The following is a 17,612-nucleotide window of genomic DNA, read 5'->3' on the forward strand; positions in this document are numbered from 1 at the left end:
CGGAAGCCCTTAACTTTCGGATGGTGGGTAAAGAATACGCGTCCGCAACTTGAATAATTTTAAAATAAATCAAAACGTGTGGCCTTTTCATGATTCTTATTCCGGACGCTCCCTCACTTTTGCCTCATATTCCGGACGCTTTGATTCGAATTACGGACAGCTCATGATAATCATTAATGGAACAGTCAAATCATCAATTGAAATCGTTCAACCACTTAAGAGACGTCTAAGCTAGTTGGGCATTATAAATTTGCAATGATATTTTTGGAAAAAACCTAATAAAACGAGCCTCGAAAATGAGAACTTTTGGACGGCGAAAATTGAAACATTTCGTGTGAAATGTTTCCCATACAAACGAGAGTGTCCGGAATTTGAAGCTGTCCGTAATATGAATCAAAACGGTACGCAGTTGAGAAGAAATGTCACTTCAAAGGGGGCTCTCTGTAGGAAATTTCTTGACCTTTTCAGTCAAGGAATTTCTTTACTTTTCTTGAGCGAAACAGCATACTTAGCTTTAAGTTGAAAATGTCCTCCTTTTTAAAATTATCGAAAATAAAATTTATTATTTAGTTTTCTGCTTACTTATTCTTGAGAATCTCCAGCTATTTATCAGTAATGGATACAAATGAAGGAATTATTAGTTTGAAACCAATGTTAAGCTTGATGAATTTTCACTTTTTTCTATACGTAATAATATGATATCTATCATAATAATATGATATTGAAATTATATTATAGCAAATTTATCACACAGACTTAAAGGGTTTTAGTTTAGTTCTTCTTGATAAAATGATGTTATGATAATGGAAAATACTGGTCCATGTAGGTATGTACTCATTTAACAATAAAAAGGTAGAGATATAATCGTTTCTATGGAAATCTCTCTGAAAGAGGCACACCATCTGCAAAAACGTTACAATGCATCGATTTAATATTAGGTCTTAAACAGAATACAAGTCCTTTTATTTAACAATACAAGAGATCCTTAATCAAAAATATACTTTTTAGAAAAAAAAAACGAAAATATAAAATCTTTGCACTTCTCAGAGTAAAATAGAATATTATTATTATTATTTATCTTTATTAGGGAGATTTTCAGCCCTTGGCTGGTTCATCTCCGAAATAGAATATGTGTAACTAAAGTTTTGTATAAGAAGTAAAAAACTAAGATTCGTCTGATCATTGTCATTGTTGTAAGTGGCATAGGAAAATCTACCACTAACATTTTTTCAATGCAGAATCTTTTTTTATTTTTGCTTGCTTCCTTGAACCTTTCTTTGAATTGAATTTTGCTGGTTCTTGAACAAATGGTTCAATTATTTTTATTTTACAATATCATTTTTTTTTATTAAACTTCAAAAATAATAAATTTTTGTCATATTTTTAAAATGTCCTCCTTTTTCAAAACCAGTAAAGCAATATATCCTCCTTCCTGAAATATTCTTCTGGTAAGCCTAGGTATAGGAAGTGAAATTTTCAATGCTTATATAAAATTAATTACAATAGCTATTTAAAATCTTTTCAGTACATGTTGATACACTTTTGGTGGGCTACATTATAGACACATTATGTTGATTTTTATATTTTTTCCTCAATATTCTGCGAATTCTATAGCTTATCATAAATCTAAACCTGTACACTAAAAAAAATTTAATTAAATAATGTTTTGAATTTTTTAGAAGCATTTGAAAATTGACTTCCTATGCTTTGCCATGTAAAAAAACCGGAGCTTCACGCATAGGGTCAACTGTGGTAATTGTATTCATCATCGCGAATGGATTACCCGCTTTGCTCTTGTAATCAGCCTAAGGGCCCATTCACAAATTTCATAACGCTGGAGGGGGTGGGTGGGTGTCCAAACAATGTTACGGTCCATACAAAAACTGAATAATATTCATACAAAAAGCGTTGCAAGGGGGTGGGTGGATGTCCGAAATGGCCAATTTCCGCGTTATGAAATAAATGAATGAGCCCTAAGGGTTTATTCACAAATTTCATAACGCCAAAAATGGTTGTTTTCGACACCTACCCACCCCCTCGTAACACTTTTTGCATGAACATTTTATAAATTTTGTATGAGCCGTAACATCACGCGGACACCCACCCACCCCTTTTAGCGTTATGAAATTTGTGAATGGGCCCTAATCAGCAGAAGTTTTCTCGTTTTATTTTGTATGGGGAAAGGCATCTAACTTCAAATTTCTCATAAATCCCAACTAACATTCACTCATTTAACAAACACCATTATGGCAATTTTATCCAGCATCATGTTATATAACATTTTAATAATTTCCATGGCCAACCTTTGTTAAAGCATTGTTCACACAAATTTGGAGAAACTTTAAAGCATGTCGTTGAATACCAACTTTATTTTTCAGCTCTAAAAACGTTTTACTAGCATTTAGTTCAGCTTTTATACAGCTGGTCTAAAAATAATTAAAGACTAATAAAAACAAAAAAATATTTTTCTAGGCACTTTATAAATGTAGTGTGCACTATTATTATGATAGTATAACAATCTTATTTAAAAATCGCCTGAATACTGGATTTGAACTCGAGACCTTCCAATCGTCAGCGGTATGCCTTGCCATCTGCGCCATCCTAGAATTGATGATTATACCGTCCAGTGCAAAATATAAACTTCTCATAGCTGAATATTGACCATGTTCGAGCTTCTATTCGACAATGTCTAATCAACACATGGTATGCTAATCTACAACTGAACAAGCATATTATTCAGCTGCTGTTTAGTGCTGATCCAAGCTGAGTTCAGTCGGCTATTTTTAGCGCACAGTGAGAAAATTTATGTCGATGTTGGTCAAAATAATGTTTATTTACACAACAATTCAGAGCCACAAACAAGCATGCATGTTTAATTATTGTTCAATAATGGTAATGGCAGCTGAATAAAAAAATTGCTCTATAAAGAGCTGAGAAGGTGCTTTTTTAATACAAGCTTAGATCAATGTTCAACGTTATGCATTAGAATGAACAAAAGTTGAATCGCCACTTATTAAACGTTTCCAAAGATACTCATTCGACTAGTCAAGATTGTTCTACAAATGAGCTGAACAAGACATGTTTCCCCCAATTAAAAAGCCAATATTCCACTAAACAAATGTATATGTATAAAAGGATATTCAGAAGACGAACTAACGTTTTACTTGCGTCGCACTTCAGCTATTCCCACATGTTTAACATAAGCATGAATAAGAGCTGAATAAGTATCTTATGAAATCCTAATTCAGCTTCAGTATATTAAAAGAACAGTTGATCCAATAGAGGCCAAAATGACGATTAACAAACACATTATTCAGCAATAAATAAGCCTTGTAAAAGCGTCACACTATAGCTAAATTTCATAAAATGGACAAAATATCCGAAATTCGTGTTGAGTTCCGAATGCATTTCAAAGCTCATAAATTATGATTTCTTAAAACTTTTGAAATAGCTGTTCAGAAAGTAAACATGGTCAGTCTCCAGAAATGCAGAATTATTGTGAAAAACAAAAATAAACATTTAAGCTAAGTATTCCGAGTAGGAGCAAAGTACTGACAAACAAAGCGTGATATTGACTTGATTGACATAAGAGATAAAATATCTGAAGACAATATCAAAATGTTGTTCCTGGAACTTCTAAACCTATGAAAAATTTGATGTACGCAGATCTAATGAATAGCTCGCAGCTATTGGTAAAATCTTGCAGAATCTAAATATGACATGCCAATTTTGTTCTATCAAGTTAATATCACTTTTAGCTATCCATATTATATTTTCTATTGTTAAGCTTTTTCCGCCTGCTCGGGATGTTTTTCCGTACAAGAAAAATGGAAATTTCTTCGACAGAATTGATTAAATTATTTTCTATAGCCAGCTACATTTGAAATGACATTTCTTCACAACTGAATAAATACTGCGCTCTAAGAAAAATAATTTACTTGGTCATTTCCGAAAATATAAATCGCATCAAGATATTCGAATATTTTTCTATTCAGGTGGGTTCTGAGGACTAACCCTTCAAATGATTCAAATATATTCATACAGAGAACTTTTACTTCAATGCATATGTAATAGGTTTATGAAAAATACAAATATAAAAATAATCAAACTATAATTTATAAAATTATTTAAGATAATTAATGTGGGGCGAATGGGTTATCCCCCTACCCCGAAATAAAGAAAAACTTTTTACTGTGTTTTTGCTACTTCCGTTATGATCAGTTTTTAGTTTGACGAGATCGCTCGCGCCGTGCGTCATTTTTTATCGCTGTGTAAAGTTAACAAATAAATCGATTTGAGCGCGAGTGTAAAAAGTTGGGCCTTACGACGAGAGGCAGCAAAGCAGAGATGGCGAAGAGAATTGTTGCTCATAACACCAATACACCTGCAAACGATGATCGTCAGAGCACCAACGACGAGGTGCACGACGGCAGCCTTGGTGACGGTGAGAACGATCCCAGAGACGACGCTTCCAGCAACGACGACGAAAACGACGACGCTGCTGACGACGACGGCAGCATGAGTGGTGCATCCGACGACGCGGGTAATCACCACAATGACGACGAAAACGACGAAGTGAACAGTAGCAGCGACGCCGGAAGAGTTTTCCACACAGCTTTGCACTCGACACCGAAAAGCAAGAAGACTCCGAGCAAAGCTTCCCGACCGTATTCTTTCCGCGATGTCGAGGACAGTATTGAATCTTTCGGTGCTGAAGACGGCCAAGACGTAAAAGTGTGGATCCGCCAGTTTGAGGAAATATCAGCTGCTGCATATTGGACCGACGAGCAAAGGTTGATTATGCTCCGGAAAAAGTTGTCCAGAACCGCGAGACGATTTGTGTTCACCCAGCGCGATGTGGGCACATTTGCGAAGTTGAAAAGAGCTCTAATTGCCGAGTTTGCACCTCTCGTGAGAGCGTGCGACGTGCATTCGCAGCTAGCAGCGCGTAAGAAGAAGCCAACCGAGCCGACCAGAGATTACATCTATGAGATGCAACGGATTGCTCTTGCTATCGAGCTCGACGAAGCGAGCATCTGTGAATACATCGTCGACGGCGTGACAGATGACGAGTACCATCGCTCAATGTTGTACGAGGCACACACCATCAAACAGCTGAAGGAAAAGTTGCTCACATACGAAAAAGCACAGGCGAAATCGGTCAAGAAACACCGATCCGACGGTCGATTCAGCGCCAGCCAGAAACGAGAGCGCCGTGAGAAAGGGGAGGAGAAAAACACGAAGGCGAAATCCGAAGCAAAACGGCACTGCTTCAACTGTGGCGATCCAACGCATGTTGCCAGTGATTGTCCGCAGAAAGGCGACGGCCCAAAATGTTTTTCGTGTAACAGTTTCGGGCATCTATCGAAAGAGTGTGCCAAGAAAGGCGAAGAGCAGAGCACGAAAAAGAAGAGTGCGAAAGTAAACACGATCGAAAAAGTGAACAAATCTCAACCGGCCGTCAGTGTGAAAATAAACGGCTACGAAGTACCGGCCATTGTTGATACGGGAAGTGAAATCACATTGATGCGGAAGGATTTGTGGTTGGATATTGAGAAGAGTGGCACCAAGCTGGGACGATCCGATAAGAAAGTGCGCGGATACGGTGGGAAGGTGGAAATCGTTTGCGGAGAGGTAGTGTTGGACGCGAAAATCGAAGATGAAGATTTTGAAATTCGTTTTTACGTTGTGCCTCAAAATGCAATCGACTTGCAAGTGCTGATCGGTATGGACTTTCTCGATGGTGTAAATTACTCGATCACCCCGGATGGTGTGCGTGTACGAAAATATCCGCCCAAAGCCACGGAAGAAGAAGATGAGAAGTGGATCCGACGGATCGAAGAGTACGATGAGAATGAACTAACGGTACCCTACAAGGGGTGGATCACTCTTGATGCATTCGATGCATCGGAAAAATTATCTGCATTTAAATGCATTTTTTTCGTACGAAGCTCATGGCTTACTTTAGATCGTATCTCTAGCGAAAACAAAATATGTCAAATTTGATGATGTATCGAGAAATTGAAAATCCAAAACATACATAGTTCGATACAATTCGATGTGATTCTTGTCACGGATTTCCGGAAATTGAAGGGTAATCACTATTCTAATGAGAGCAATAATCCAAAACGTTTTTTTTTTTCAGCTACTGAACATAACTATTGAGGTAGATAAAACAAATCCAAAGACGTTGTCCATTTTGCGGAAGTTATTCTTAAATTCATGCTCGAATATTACGACCCATAGAATCCTTCAAAAAAGTGATCACAGTCGTTAAGGGTCAAAAAACGGATAACGGCATCCGCTTTCCGTGACGACTGATTTCCGGTACGTAATGTTTTCACTAGCCAGAAGAAATTATGTAAGGATTATTCTCAGGATTCAATCTCAGTTGATGTCAATAGTTTCGTCGCAGTTTCGGAGGAGCAAAATCCTATTGCTGTTAGCTGACAAAACCTCAGAGAGAAACACAAGCATACTTTGGAACTGAGAGACCATATATCTTCAGTGCAACTTCCGCGCGAGAAGACGAAATACAAAATAAAAGGAAAGAAGGGACTGTGGATACTGGTCCTTTATACCCCCAAAGCAAACGAAAATTTTAAACCGGCATCCCTAATATATGAATAAAATATTCGTGTACTATTGATTTACTGTATAGTTAACCTAAAGCTAAAATCAGTCCTGCCCAATGTACGGTTTGCGGCCTCGTTTTGTGCGATTCGTGGAGAACTTGAAGACCCTTCCCATATCTGGCCCTTTCGCTCCTCTGCTAACTCACCTCTACTAATTTTGTTCAATTATATCTTTACATTATTACTTGACTTTTCTAAATTTTCAATAATAAGTCAAGCAAGTATAAAAGGGTCGAAAAAATTATGAGAATTTAATACAATGAAATCCAACAACTTTCAAACAAAAAGTTTGAACAAATAATTTCGATAAAAAATTAAGAACCAAGAGCAACCTCATTGAACAAATTATCCTCACAAATTACTGAGGCATTGATTGAATAAAATTATAACAAATAATTGACAGATTCAGAGGCAAATTTAAAGATCATACAATTTTAGACAGGATTCTAACATGGATTTCATGGAAAACTTGAGCAGGATTTTCACAAAATGTTAAACAAGATTGTGACATAATCCTAGCCAATTCCGAATCCGGAAAAGTTCTTACACAGAAAACAATTTTTTCCACATTCCAGAGCAGGATTTTAAAATGAGTCTCGGTGGGGATCTGACGGAATCTTAAGAACAGTTTTCACAGAATTCTAAGCAGGATTCTCGCAAAATACGGGACTTCATTCTGAAAAAGCCCGGCAAAGTATTTTAAAATGTTGTTGCTTGAAAACCAACGTGTTATGGACGCACCAGTAGATCTATTACTTTTCAGTTCCGTGCTATAATCCGTAATCAAGTAGCAAATTTGTATTCTTTAAACGCTTGCAATGTGCCTTGTTGGAACTCGAGTGGTTAAAAAGTTTCTGCAACTTCCTTCCACCAATTTGATTATATATGTTTCTTCATACATTAACCGTGCAAGCACCATATTCTGAACGGTTAAGAAAATCCAATATGAATACCTTAAATTATTAAGGATTTCAACAGCTGGGATATTGGTTTGTCTTACCGTTGCATTTGTCTAATATCTAAATAAACGTATAGATTAAAATAAAACGTCGATCAATTATCAATTATTTAAAAAGTCATATGTTAGTCTGACGCATGCATGTTTCTAATTATGGACACCAATAACTCAATGATCCTAATTATGAACACCAATTGTTCCTTATTATGGACAGCAAACGAACTTTACGTATAATATTTGTTGAAAAAACAACTTAACCATGTATTTTAGTTTTGAAATGTTACAATGAATCATGTTTCTAACTGACAGTTCACTATTTTGGATGTAAAAACAATGAATGTTCAACATAAGGAACGGGCCGTTCAGAATATGGCGCTGTCTATAATATGGTACTGGCACGGTATCCCTAGTTCTTATAGTACTTCATTCCATTAGAATGGCCAAGAGTTCCCTCTGTGATGTTTTCTACTGTTCTAAATAGGTTCGTAAGACTTTTCGCCGTTTATCTACTCCGGTTAACTAAAAAGACCTGGAAGAAGAAAATAAATATTATTTAGGATTGCAGAGAAAATTATATCAATAACAATCAACAACTCGCTTAGCTTGACAATTTGATTGTTATCTCATTTATCAGTGCTAAGTTGATGTTTTGATGATAAAAAATGCATTTCTTGCATTTGATGCACATCAAATGTGCATCGATAAAGTGATCCACCCTATCAGTATCGATCGGACGTGATGAAGATTATCGAGCAGTACAAACCGGATACCACTGTGACCGCGAAAAATCCTCTGTCGATTAAGCTGGCAGATAACGATGTAGTGCGTGAATGCCCCCGACGTCTTGCTCCGTTGGAAAAGGAGATTGTGCGAAAGCAAATAAGCGAGTGGCTCGATAATGGTATCATTCAACCGTCGGAAAGCGAATATGCCAGTGCAGTGGTAGTAGTTCCGAAGAAGGACGGTTCGCGCCGCGTTTGTGTTGACTTTCGCGAAGTGAACAAAAAGGTGATCCGTGACAATTTCCCGATGCCGAATGTTGAAGAGCAAATTGATCAGTTGGCAAACGCTCGAGTTTACACTACGCTGGATTTGAAAAACTCCTACTTTCACGTGCCAGTGGAAGAGAGTAGCAGGAAGTACACTGCCTTCGTCACTAGTGAAGGGCAGTACGAATTTCTGCGTGCACCGTTCGGTTTGTGCACAAGCGGCAATGCGTTTGGACGGTTCATCAGTGATGTGTTTAAAGACTTGATAATCGATGGCACAATAGTAGTGTTCGTGGACGATGTGATTATTCCCTCCAAGACGGAAGAAGATGGACTCGAACTGTTGAAGAAAGTGATGAGTGTTGCGGAAAAAGGCGGACTGGTGTTCAACTGGAAAAAGTGTGTGTTTCTCCAACGTCGAGTTGAATACATCGGCTATTCGCGATGACAGAGGCAATTACCACAGTTGACCGTATGCGTGAAGCTCCGATTTCTTTACATGGCAAAGCATAGGAAGTCAATTTTCAAATGCTTCTAAAAATTCAAAACTAAATTTAATTAAATTCTGTTAAGTGTACGGGGTTAGATTTATGATAAGCTATAGAATCCGCAGAATATTGAGGATAAAATATAAAAATCAAAATAATGTGTCCATAATGTAGCCCATCAATAGTCTATCAACAAGTACTGAGAAGAATTTAAATAGCTCTTATAATTAATTTTATATAAGCATTTGAAATTTCACTTCCTAAACCTTGCCGGGTTAAATTTTCGACGCTTCACGTATAGAGTAAACTTTTTCCAGATGGCAGCACCGTACCTTCGTTAGAGCGGATACTGTGTACGATGGGCAAGTGGAGCCCGCTCCAGGGAAAATCGAGAAGGTGAAGCATTTTCCCCAGCCGATTAACGTGAAGCAGCTGCAACGTTTCTACGGGTTGGCAAGCTATTTTAGAAAGTTCGTTCCGTGTTTTGCCGACATTGCACGTCCGCTGTCCAACCTAATGAAGAAAGAGAGTGTTTTTGTCTTCGATGAGAAAGCTGTAGCGTCTTTTGACAGGATCAAGAATATCCTTGCTAGTTATCCAGTTCTACGGATCTTCCAACCGGATGTGGAGACGGAGGTCCACACAGACGCCAGCAAGATGGCCCTAGCAGGTATTTTGATGCAACGTTGCGACGATGACGGTAAGTTTCACCCATGCTACTACTACAGCCGTTTGACGACCCCGGCTGAACAAAATTATCACTCGTACGATTTAGAAGCTTTAGCAGTGATCGAATCTGTTAAAAAGTTCCGTTGCTATTTGCTGGGTCGTAAGTTTAAAATCGTAACCGATTGCATGGCGTTCAAGGATTCCATGCTGAAGAAGAGGGTGAATGCTAGAGTTGCAAGATGGGCAGGAATCTTGGCAGAATTTGATTACAATGTCGAACACCGATCTGGAGACAAGATGCCCCACGTTGATGCGCTGTCGAGGGCATACGTTTTGCCTATATCTGCTGCTGTGAGTGCGAAGATGCGTGCTGCTCAAGACGACGACGAGATGGTAAAAGCAATCAAAATAGCTCTGGAACAGGAAGGAACCGTTGAGGGCTACTCCGTGTCGAATGGGGTACTTTACAAGGAGAAGGATGGAAACCGACGTGTGTTCGTACCAGAAGCTATGGAGATTGAGGTGATTCGATCGGCGCACGAGAAAGGGCACTTTGGTGTGAAGAAGACGACAGAGAGGATTGATGCCGATTACTACATTCCAGGCATCGAGGAGAAGATCAAACGGTGCATCGCGGCGTGCGTTCCCTGTATCGTTGGCGAAAAGAAGAGAGGAAAGCCGAAAGGTGAGCTGCAACCGATTCCCAAAGGTGACGTACCGATGGATACGTTCCACATTGATCATCTAGGTCCAATGCCGTCCACCAGAAAATCGTATAATTACATCCTGACCGTGATCGATGCTTTTTCCAAGTTTGTTTGGTTGTTCGCCACAAAGTCGACGTCTGCTGATGAGGTGATCAAGAAACTCCGTATAATTACCGACGTTTTTGGAAACCCAAGACGTATTATTTGTGACCGCGGAGCTGCGTTCACATCGACACAGTTCAACAAGTTTTGCGATGAAGAGGGCATTGAATTGCATACGATCGTTACGGGTGTCCCTCGAGGAAACGGTCAAGTTGAGAGGGTGCACCGAATCATAATACCGATGTTGACCAAGCTGTCTGTGACGAAACCTGATGAATGGTTCAAACACGTCGTTCCTGTGCAGAAATGTCTCAACAACAGCTGGCAACGAGCAATACAGACGAGTCCATTCCAGTTACTGCTTGGAGTGAAAATGCGAACGAAGGAGGATGAAGTCCTCTATGAGCTGCTCAACAAGGAGATCCAGGACCAGTTTGAAGAGGAGCGATACGAATTGCGACAGATGGCGAACGAAAACATCCAGAAAATCCAGCAAGAAAACCGGAAGTATTACAATCTTCGTCGTAAGCCGGCAGAAGGATACAGGAAGGGCGACATCGTTGCAATCCCGAGGACCCAGTTCGGAGTCGGCCAAAAGGTGAAGCACCGGTACTTTGGCCCATACGAAATAGTTGGCGTTTTGCCAAACGACCGGTACGAAGTTCGGAAGCTCGACGATGAAGCGGAAGGCCCGAAGAGAACAACAACCGCTGGAGACTGTGTGAAGCCGTGGGCACTTCCGGGCCGGAAGTGAAGTCAGGAAAGGCCGTGTGGGGCGAATGGGTTATCCCCCTACCCCGAAATAAAGAAAAACTTTTTACTGTGTTTTTGCTACTTCCGTTATGATCAGTTTTTAGTTTGACGAGATCGCTCGCGCCGTGCGTCATTTTTTATCGCTGTGTAAAGTTAACAAATAAATCGATTTGAAGAGATTTCGGGCGTTATTTCACTTACTCCGACCAAGACTTTCTACATTAATCAGTTTTGAACAAACTAAAACTTATTATGAAATTAGATTAATCATTTCGGACTGTTTTTACTTTGTGTAAATAAACATTATTTTGACCAACATTGACATAAATTTTCTCACTGTGCGCTAAAAATAGCCGACTGAACTGAGCTTGGATCAGCACTAAACAGCAGCTGAATAATATGCTTGTTCAGTTGTAGATTAGCGTACCATGTGTTGATTAAACATTGTCGAATAGAAGCTCGAACATGGTCAATATTCAGCTATGAGAAGTTTATATTTTGCACTGGACGGTATAATCATCAATTCTAGGATGGCGCAGATGGCAAGGCATACCGCTGACGATTGGAAGGTCTCGAGTTCGAATCCAGTATTCAGGCGATTTTTAAATAAGATTGTTATACTATCATAATAAAACTGCACACTACATTTATAAAGTGCCTAGAAAAATATTTTTTTTGTTTTTATTAGTCTTTAATTATTTTTAGGCCAGCCGTATAAAAGCTGAACTAAATGCTAGTAAAACGTTTTTAGAGCTGAAAAATAAAGTTGGTATTCAACGACATGCTTTAAAGTTTCTCCAAATTTGTGTGAACAATGCTTTAACAAAGGTTGGCCATGGAAATTATTAAAATGTTATAAAACATGATGCTGGATAAAATTGCCATAATGGTGTTTGTTAAATGAGTGAATGTTAGTTGGGTATACTATCACCGCTACTGTTCCTCATCGTAATTGACGAGATCCTGATAGGCGCCATTGACCGTGAACAAAACCGTGGGCTGCTGTGGCAGCCTATTACTATGGAGCACTTAAATGATCTCGATTTGGCTGATGATATTGCTATACTAGCTCAACGGCGCTCTGATATGCAGAGTAAGCTAGACGATCTTGCCGAACGCTCCTCAGCGGCAGGTCTCAACATCAATGTCAACAAGACCAAATCGTTGGATGTAAACACGGCCGGCCCTTCCAGCTTTACAGTAGCCGGGCAAACAGTGGAGAACGTCGAAAACTTCCAATATCTTGGTAGCCAACTGGCGTCTGACGGCGGTACCAAGATCGACATAGGTGCACGGATCAAGAAGGCGAGGGCTGCTTTTGCGAGCTTAAGAAATATCTGGAAGAACAGTCAGATTAGTCAACGCACCAAAATTCGAATATTAAATTCCAACGTCAAATCTGTGCTGTTATACGCCAGTGAAACGTGGTGTGTATCAGCGGAGAACACTCAACGGCTGCTTATACTGACGGCAATCCCATTGAAGCCTCCTGTATTTTGCCTGTGTTGGTAGCAAAGCTCAAAGCTTTGAGCCAACCCTTTTCCAGTAGAGAAGCTAGGCAAAATACAGGACGCTTCGATGCTTACTGACTTTAAAATGGCTTGCTCAATTTTCACCACCTAATTAAATTTCAATCTTGTCGCTCCCTTGCGACGCCTATGCACCTATTCGTTTCCATCATTTGCTTCTATAGACTCCCTTTAGCTTTGAGTCGCATGACCGCTAGAGCCATAAAACAATTAAAATTAAAACAATCACGGTCGATACCTTCTCCTATGAAATTCTTAAATGATTTAAATTTACGTGCATTCAGAATTATTAAAAAAATCAATAAAATACTCAAATATTTCAGACTTATTAAAAAAATGTTCATCTCATTCAAACATTCTTTATAATGTCATTTAGAATCGCTTATATTTTTCAAATATCATTCATGCAACACTCAACTCATTCATAAAATTTCTTTCTTTATTTCATTTCTTATTAGAATATCATTCATGAAATAATAAATTAATTCATGAAATTTACAGCACCTTTCTGAATTCCGTATTCCATTCACATATTTTTCAAAACCTCACAAAAAACAACTCAAATATTCCGGAGTTCTTTGAAAAAAGACTTTACAATAGACTTAAAAAAGGCACCGACACGTTAAGGTGAAACATATCGGAATCCAAAGATGGCCAGCACAATGGCCGCCTTGTGCCCCTACTCACGTTTTCAAAGGCACTAAACTGGAGAAATAGTTGACAAACGTTTCTGATCTTCTTATTTTAAGCTTTCTGCTAGTGCACAAAGCCAAAATAAAAAGTGCACTGCTGTTGGATGCTTTCTTCGCGAGATTTGTACCTTTGAAGTTTTAGTGCAATCTTAGAAGTCGATTTGAAACTGTTTCACCTTAATGCTTCAAAAGGGCATTTTGCCCTTTAAACAAAACACCACACTAGACAACAGACTAGCATGCAACGCCCAGTGGCACAATCGTTAAAAATCCTCACCAAAAGTTTTCCGTCCGGTGCGGGAATCGAACCCACACTCCATAGCACGATGTGGCTAAATGCCTGGTGACACTAACTACACGGCTACGAAGACCACAAACACTTTACAATAAATAATATCAAAACACTCTATATTCTATCAAAGACTTTTAACAATCCTCATCTCAATCAAACATATTATAGAATTTCTAAGTGTCCTCAATAAAAGGACAATATGCAACAAATTCCCAATAATCTCATTCATATTATTTTTCCAAAGTTTTCGATCACAAATAATTACCTAGATTCTTTTTTTTGCAATTTACATTGCCACATGTAATTTGAAAATATTTAAACCAAGACCAGTTGCGTCATGTACTGAGTACAATCACTAGGTATGCCAAATATACACCAGTGCGCATCGTACCTTCGTGCTGGGCGTACACGAATTCTCTCTGCCTTGGAAGTTTTTTAAAAACTACCTAAAGCAATAAAACAGTACTTTTCAGTGCTACTTAAACAGTACTTTTCAGTGCTAAAATTAAAAACGGTACTTTTCAGTGCTACTAAAACAGTACTTTTCAGTACTATTTTTTCTACTATTGATCCCTTTACGATCCTTGTTTGGACCCGTGCCTTCGATTTTTCGTTGGACCCGTTGGCGAAAGCTAGCGTTGATAATCCTTCTTGGACACCGTCTTGGAAAAAAAAACCTCTTAGGAGGTCACGTCTCCTTTCGTTTATTCACTAAACATGGTTGCAACCTTCCAAAACAGTGCACAGTGGTCCAGGAATCAGTTTTACGCGGAAAGATGGATTTTGAGCTTTAGAATGAAACATTAGACAAAAATGGTCTTCTACAAAGTTGTTTGTATTAGTTAAGCCATTTGTTTGGTGTTATTGAAAATTAGGGTGGACCACATTTTCATAGAAATTGTGTGACTAACTTTCTTATTTCTAGAAATTTTATTATACATGCTTCAGCAAAGTTATAGACCATTCAATTTCAAGCAACTTTGCCAAAAAAAGTTTGTTTGTATCTCTTAAATTGACCGATTTAGAGCTTTTTTCCTGCAGTGACATAGGGTGGTCCGAACAAAACTGGTTTTCTGGCTCTAGAGTTTTCAATTACAATTTCTCATCAAAGTAGTCTATGAAACACTTTTAGAGCTTTAAAAAATGCAAACATAAAAAATATCTTTTGACGGCATTCAAAAGACAAAATAAAATTGTATATTATAGCAAAAAATTACAGATGTGTTATTTTTGTAACTCTAATAAAACGTCTTGAAAGTCAAACATTTTTTATCACAAAAACTTTAATAACTTTTGAACTAAAATAGATGTTAACAATCTTTTTGCATGAAAATTTGCGCTTTGTTAAGTTCTAAAAGTCGTTCATAGACCGCTTTGACGAGAAATCTGAAATAAGAAAGATAGGGCTCTAAAACTATTTTGAAGATTTTCATGGTATGTATTTCTTACATTTTGAGCATGAAAATGAAATTTTAGACAAAAATGATCTTCTACAAAATTGTTTTTAAAAATGTAAGCTTTCATGCTGTTTCATTTGAAACTAGGGTGGTCCACAATATCACACATATCATATAATCAACTTTTTTATTTGCAAAAATACTAGTATATGCTCTTAGGCAAAGCGGTAGAACTTGAAATTTTGATCAACTTTGCCAAAAAAAGTTTTTCTATAGCTCAAAATTTGACCAATCTAGAGCATTTTTTCCTAATCATCGCAGGGTGGTCCAACAAAAATAAGTTTTTTAACTCTAGTTTTTTTAATATTATTTTCTCGTCAAAGTCGCCTATGAACGACTTTTAGAACTTAACAAAACGCAAATTTTCATGCAAAAAGATTGTTAATATCTATTTTAGTTCAAAAGTTATTAAAGTTTTTGTGATAAAAAATGTTTGACTTTCAAGACGTTTTATTAGAGTTACAAAAATAACACATCTGTAATTTTTTGCTATAATATACAATTTTATTTTGTCTTTTGAACGCCGTCAAAAGATATATTTTATGTTTGCCCCAATCAGAGAAATTCACAATCAAAGTAGGCATGTTTTTGGAAGAAAAACAATAATAACTCCTAAACGGAAGGAGATAGCGAGTTTCTTCACTCACCAAATTACGCATTTTTTAAAGCTCTAAAAGTGTTTCATAAGCTACTTTGATGAGAAACTTGAATTGAAAACTCTAGAGCCAGAAAACCAGTTTTGTTCGGACCACCCTATGTCACCATAGGAAAAAAGCTCTAAATCGGTCAATTTAAGAGATACAAACAAACTTTTTTTGGCAAAGTTGCTTGAAATTGAATGGTCTACAACTTTGCTGAAGCATGTATGATATAATTTCTACAAATAATAAAGTTAGTTTAACCATTTCTATGAAAATGTGGTCCACCCTAATTTTCAATAAAACCAAACAAAGGGCTCAACTAATACAAACAACTTTGTAGAAGACCGTTTTTGTCTAATGTTTCATTCTAAAGCTCAGAATGCATCTTTCCGCGTAAAACTGATTCCTGGACCATAGTGCAGTGGGATTTAAAACTGATACTAAACGGACGTTTCTCCGGAATGCGAACTTTCTTCCAAGGGTGAAATGGATAATGTTGATAATTGCATCGAAATGAGCAATCAGTTCGATGCTCTAGACAAATTTTCCGAACACCAAATCGAAGCAGCCTCTAGCCCAGGCTCTTTGATTGATGTGAGGAAGCAAAGAGTGCCGCCTATCGTGGTCAGTTGATCCGAATTTGCGGGATCTTGAACTCCATTAGGGGAATCAAGGTCTCCTTCCAAATCGCAAAGAAAGGAGACTGTCGCGTTTTGCCGGAAACTCTTAAAGATCGCGAGCTTCTTCTCAAACATCTTGAAGAGAAGAAGCACAATTTTTTTACTTATGACGACAAAACTGAACGTTTGTTCAAAGTCGTCTTGAAAGGTCTCTCAAGTGACTATAAGTCACCTGAAGAGATCAAAAATGGAATTAATCTTCTTCATTCTGGCGTTACGTCCCCACTGGGACAGAGCCTGCTTCTCAGCTTAGTGTTGTTTATGAGCACTTCCACAGTTATTAACTGAGAGCTTACTATGCCAATGACCATTTTTGCATGCGTATATCGTGTGACAGGCACGATGATACTTTATGCCCTGGGAAGTCGAGAAAATTTCCAACCCGAAAAGATCCTCGACCGGTGGGATTCGAACCGGAAAGGGCTTTTTCAAGAATATTATTTAGTTCACTTTAACAAAAAAGATCTAAATAAATAATATTATAGCTTTAGAAAAAGCTAGAGTTATGTTCGATATCCGTGTGACATGAGAACATTTCCAGAAACCTGGAGCAAATTACCAGTACCCCGCTCAGTGCCGTCGGTGCCAAAAGAGGGGTCATGGTACAAAAAATTGTCGCATGGATGCTAAATGCATGATTTGCGGAGGTTCTTCTCATGCCAAGGACGTCTGTCCAGTGAAGGAAGATACCGATAAGTTCTTATGCGCCAATTGCAAGGGCAATCATAAGTCATTTTTTTGGTCTTGCCCTTCGCGCAAGAGAGTCGTTGAGGCTCGTGCCAGGCAGATGAAAGATAATATCCGTTACGATAACGGTCGTTTCCGGAATTTGCCTGGTAGAGTATCGAACAATACTCATTTTTCAGTTAACGATCGTTTGATTATGAATCATACCCATCAGGAAGATCATAATCATGCACATTCACCGTCGGGTAGCCGTTCGAATCTTTCAATTTCGAATGTATTTACCCACGGAAAATCCTTTTCCGATATCGTAGCAGGTAATTTGAACTCCTCCCC

The sequence above is a fragment of the Aedes aegypti genome, chromosome 1 (assembly GCF_002204515.2).
Source record: "Aedes aegypti strain LVP_AGWG chromosome 1, AaegL5.0 Primary Assembly, whole genome shotgun sequence".
Lineage (NCBI taxonomy): Eukaryota > Metazoa > Arthropoda > Insecta > Diptera > Culicidae > Aedes > Aedes aegypti.